Source organism: Microtus ochrogaster, chromosome 15 (assembly GCF_000317375.1).
Source record: "Microtus ochrogaster isolate Prairie Vole_2 chromosome 15, MicOch1.0, whole genome shotgun sequence".
In the NCBI taxonomy this organism is placed as follows: Eukaryota; Metazoa; Chordata; class Mammalia; order Rodentia; family Cricetidae; genus Microtus; species Microtus ochrogaster.
Genome location: NC_022017.1, coordinates 35,915,947 through 35,921,324, shown reverse-complemented (window position 1 = coordinate 35,921,324; position 5,378 = coordinate 35,915,947). Strand labels below are relative to the sequence as shown.

General features: G+C 51.3%; 1 protein-coding gene across 3 annotated transcripts in view; it reads right to left on the bottom strand.

Annotated features, from left to right (window-relative positions):
* The window catches only part of St3gal1 (ST3 beta-galactoside alpha-2,3-sialyltransferase 1), a 70,920-nt gene that overhangs the window by 21,958 nt on the left and 43,584 nt on the right, over window positions 1–5,378 (bottom strand). For all 3 annotated transcript variants that reach the window (XM_013348948.2, XM_026782698.1, XM_026782697.1), the window contains one exon: window positions 2,960–3,014. The gene's annotated coding sequence lies outside the window, so the exon portion shown is untranslated. The remainder of the gene's footprint in view (window positions 1–2,959; window positions 3,015–5,378) is intronic.

Genomic DNA, 5,378 nt, shown 5'->3' with positions numbered 1-5,378 from the left:
AAAAGAATGAATTAGCTAAGAACTCTCTGCACTTTGCCCAGTGGGGAAAGTCTGTTAGGATGAAGGTTCCCCCACAAAGAGCTTCCTGTTAGAGACACCTTTGTCCTGCCCCCGTCTAACTGATCAATGTCCCCTGACACAGTCCAAGACAACAGGCACTTGGGAATGACAGGCAAAGAAAAGCAGAGTGGAGCAGTGGCTGTGATGGTGGCAGGCGGGGGAGGAAACACACAGAGGTCAAGGTGGAAGAGGTCAATGGGGTACCAAAAACATTCCCTGCTTCTGGGACTTGGCACCTACTGCTGTCTACACAGAAGTCTTCTTACTCCCAGGTCTGTCAGGAGGGCATAGTCAGTGTCTGAGCCTGTGCTGGAGTCCTGTACAGGGTCCTTGACCTTCATGAGGATCGGTTTCATAGCAGGCATGTGGGTCGGGCTACTCTGATGATGCTCAGTGGAGCAGACTCCCTGGCAGAGCCACAGCCTGCTCCCTGGTGGCTGCAGCAGGGCTGGGCTGCATCCCACAAGATTGGAGTTATGGTCCCTTCCATTATGAGATACTTACAGGCACCCCCAAGCCTGGATCCAGGCAGAATGGCTTTCTGATTGTTCTTTTTCCACCTGAATGAAATTCAGTTCGTGGAAGGTTTAATAAGTCCTCTGGGCCCCCCGAGAAAGAACTGCTCAACTGCTCCCACAGATGAGTTTCAGACTCTGTATTCCCAGGCCCTGGAGGGTCTAAGGTCCAAAGCTCCAGCCTGGAAGGCCTAGGCAGTGCTAGGGTTTGCAGTTCCCAGGTATTCTTTGCTAAGAGCCAGAAGCCTGGCAACAAAAGGTGATTGCTGCCAGGGGGCTTGTCCTCCTGCTCACTGCTGCCCACCTGAGAGACAAGCTTCGTCACATTTCAGAATTAGAGAAACACTTCCAATGCCACCCTTCCCTGCTTTAGCATCTGAGGTCTGCAGAGAGGACACAACCAGCGTAGGGATGTCCGACAGTCTTTGGTGACACCGAGGCTAGGACTTGGGGTCCTTGACTTTCTGAGCACGTCCCTTATAGTATGAGCAGCTGTAGGAACTGGACAGCGGGAGCCCGGCAGGTGACAATGCCCTGCATGCCAGAGAAGCAGACTGGATAGAGGCCATGCCTCTGTACCCCTTCAGCTCCAGTCTCTGCCTGCTGGGCTTCCCTCCCTGAGGCCAGCACTACCCAGCAGCCCATCCTTGCTTTCTGAATGAAGCCTCCTGTGCCAAGTGACATTGTGGCCTTGACACAGGGACACTCAGAGGGCTCACGGTCCTATCTCTGAAATGCATTCTGAGCACAGATGCAAAGCAACAAGACAAAACAATTTCAGATTTAGCTGAGGGCCGTGGGCTAAGGACGAGCAAATGGCTTCCTGCTAGAGATGCCTTTGTCCTGCCCCCATTCCATTGTCTGGCTTTTCTTGTCCCCCCCCCCCCCCCCGCCGTCCTACAGGCACTTGGAGAAGACACAGAGGAAAAGAGAGAAGTGGCAGTTACGTGGGTGAGAAGATGGGGGGTACCGAACACACAGGGAATCAAGGTGGAACTGGGCAATGGGCAACGGGGAACCAAGTACACTCAGGGTCTTTGTACACACTGCTGTCTACATAGCAGTCTTTTGGACCCCCGAGTCTCGTTCTTTTATTGCATCTACTTTGCTTGCTATTTTGTGCTTGTGAAGATACACACGCGTGAGCAGATGCATGAGTGTGCATAGGTATGCAGTGGAGGCCAGAAGTCAGTGACAGATGTCCCTTTTGTTAGTAGCCATGAACCTTGGGTTTTGAGAGAGGGATCTGGGCTCGCCAATTAGGCTATGCTGACTGGCCAGCGAACTCCAGGAATCTGCCCATCTTCGTGTCCCTGGTGCTAAGGTAGCAAGCGTTACTGCACCCAGACCTTCACACCCGCTAGGCAGGACTTCATTAACCTGACTTAGCACTGCATCCATGACTGCCCAAAGGCCCTCCTGCTCACCTTAAAGTCACCTTGCTGCCACTCCCCCTGGCTCTGTAGCATTTTCCCTGCCTTAACCTGGAGATGACTCTGCACTGGGGCTCAAGTTACTTGTTTTTCTGTGTGTCCCCTGCTGACCCGGGAGATTGGAGCTCACTAGTCTGCTTTGCCCAGGGGCCCCCAGTTAAGAACAGTGTCTTGGGGCACTGGGGAACACTCAGGGCCTAGAGCCAGGTTCTTTCTGCCTGGGCCTCATAAGGAGTGGGAGATCTGGATCTTAAATGCTGACACCTCCAACGGGGGTGGGGGAGGGGAAGAGCAGCAGCCACCTGGAGCAAGCAGCCTAGGACCCTGAGGCCTTAAGTCTGAAGTTTTCCTTTTCTGGTTGACCCCGGCTAAGCAAATTATCGGTTCCAGGGAGGGAGAAACTTCCTGTGGTTTCGCAAAACCAAACCACCAAAAATAACCAGCTGGTGTAACTGTCCAACCACCCAAGGCTGTGTCACTCGAGGGTGAGATGCATCTGTGGGCACCCCTGTGGCTGAGGCAGGATGTGACGCAGTCATGAGGAGGCACCTGGCCCCTCTGTTGCTCAGCCTTCTGCTTCCTAGAGAGCTGCGTCCTCAGCGGCGAGCTTCTTAGGGAGGTGGGTGCACTTCTGCCAGTCACCCGGGCCTACCTCAGAACAACTACAGGCCAGCCCCCTTCTTAGTTTAGGACCCCACAGCTCTTCCCAGTAAACCACAGTTCTGCGTGAGGTCACCAAATCACGAAAGCCACAGCTCAGTCTTTGGTGGAGACAATCAGTCTGACACCATCCCGGAGGCCCGAGACCGTGGAGCAGTTCCTAGAGTCAAGGAAAGCAAAGTTGCTCTGCCACAGCTCAGTCTTTGGTGGAGACAATCAGTCTGACACCATCCCGGAGGCCCGAGACCGTGGAGCAGTTCCTAGAGTCAAGGAAAGCAAAGTTGTTCTTACCTGCTGTGCCACGTCAGTGGAGTCCCTTGACCTCTCTGAGTCTCAGAGTCTTCATCTGAAAAACAGAAACAATGGCTCAGCTTCACCAGCAGGAGGGCCAAAGCCTGGAGGACCAAAGATGGGGTTCCTGCAGCTTGTCCAGCTCAGCCTTACACAGCAAACACGAACTTCTCAAGTAGAGTAATGGCCTCGTTAACTGTTCGGTGCCTGGGAAGAATACACGAGTATCTAAAACAGCACAGGGCAGAGCGACAGAGCCATGTGTCTCTACTTCCTCTTCAGAACGGAAAGAGCAAAGCTCTGGAGACCAGGCCTCTCAGCTCCCTTTCAGTTCCCAAATGCTAAATGTGGAGCACCTGGCCCAGAGTCTGAACTTCTCAGGACCCTGCTGTGAGTTGCTGTAAGGGTCTCAGAAATGGGGTCCAGAGTCAGTCTGTTTTTGGGGGTAAGAGATTTATTGGGCAAGTTCTTAGCTTGACAGAAACACAGCATGGGGGATGGGGGAGGGGCTCTTACAGGTTTCAGAGGTAGGGGAGGGAGTCCCCTGCCTGGTAGTTGATAAGTAACCCCTTATCCGTGCCTGCCTTGCAGGTTATCTCTGATTCCCAGGGAACACAGGAAGGCAGAAGTTCTGCCCTAGAATTAATGTATGTCCATCATGTCAGAGATGCGCACATGCAGGCCCTCTGCTTAGGGTCTCAGCAATCTTCCTGTAAGGAGGAGAGACTCAGACTTGCAGGCAGGTACCTATTATTCCCCCATAACAATGGGAATTGCAAAACAGCGGAGTGTAGAGGCTGCTGCTGGTGAACATGGCTTGAAAGGTACCTGACCTAAACTTAACAGTCACAGGTCATACAGGGGCAGGCGGCAGGAAGAAATTCTGACTCCAGAACCTTCTTTTGCAGGAAGGAAGCAGACATCCAAGTAGAGAGAAGTTGAATCTGAGAATGAGGGGGGGCTGATGGTTGGTTGAGCTTGTGTCCTAAGTTCTGAGATGGGTAGGACAGCACCAAACATCAAGTGCGCTGAAAGTTCTCCTGCCAGGCCCGACCCTTCTCTTTTGCCAGAATGCTCCCCGCATGGCTCTGAATCTGGGCTAGCTGAGGGCTGCTACCCATAGTGGATGATCCAGGGCTTGTGATACTCATGCTACATGTGTGCTTATGGGTACTGACTATGGAACAAGATGCCTAGGGCTGTCACTCAGTGGCTTCACATCCCCCTGTCATGGAATGTGGCTGTCCCTCAGTTTCCCCATTTATAAAGAATGACAATAGTAATTCTTTCCTATGGTTGCTGGGAAGATTCAGAGGCCAAAATAAAGACAGTGCTTCAGATGTGTATTATAAATGCTCTCTAACAGCTGGGACACCACCCTCACCCCCATTGTTGTCATGACCACAACCAGCACCACTACCACTATCATCACAAACATTATTACTGTATTGTACAAATAGTTATTCCCTGCCTCCTCCTCATAACTACCATCACTATTACATCATCAAAAATATCACCACTATCATTATAATCATCACCATTACAAACATGGCCATCACCTCATCTTTATCATCAGAAACACCACCACCGCGGACATGATCACACAGAACACCGTAGCATCATGATCAGCATCCATCTCAGTTTCTTTTCTGATGCTACGATAAAATACCCCGGCTAAAGCAACTTAAGGAATAAAACGTTTATTGGGATCACGATTACTGATCACAGTCCATAACCGAGAGGAAGCCAAGGCAGCAGAAAATGGAAGGGGCTGGTCACATTGCAACCAGTCAGGAACAGAAAGCAAGAGGTAAATGGGTGTATGCCTGCAGTCAGCATGCCTTCTCCAGTCTTAAAAAAATTCCAGGATCCCTGTCAAGTCCAAAAGACACTCCTTCCCCCAGCTTCTTTCCCATTCCTACATGCCTTGCCATTTTGGCCAGGTGCACGCTCTCTCTCTCTCTCTGCTTTCTCTCTCTTTTTTTTGTCTTCCTCACTCTTGCCCCTCTTTCTTGGTCATCTCTTCTCCTCTTCTTCCCCCACCCTTCATGGTCCATTCTCCTATCCATGTTCAATCTACTCTCCCCATCTATTCTGGACTCCTCCAGATGCCTCTGGCTCTTTCCCTTCTCATATCCACAACAAAAACCTTCTTCTCAGCCATATCTTGGAGTGGTCATGACCTCACTTTATACATCTGGTGCCCAAAGGAAAAGGAGGACATGACAGAATCTAGGTATGGTTGAGGAGAAGGTTTTTATTGTATCTATGAGGGAGGGAAAGGCCAGAGGTATCTGGAAGACTCCAGACTGAGTGAATATGGCCAGCAGAATAGACTTGACCATGAGAGGGGAGAGAGAGAGAGAGAGAGAGAGAGAGAGAGAGAGAGAGAGAGAGAGAGAGAGAGAGAGAGAGAGAG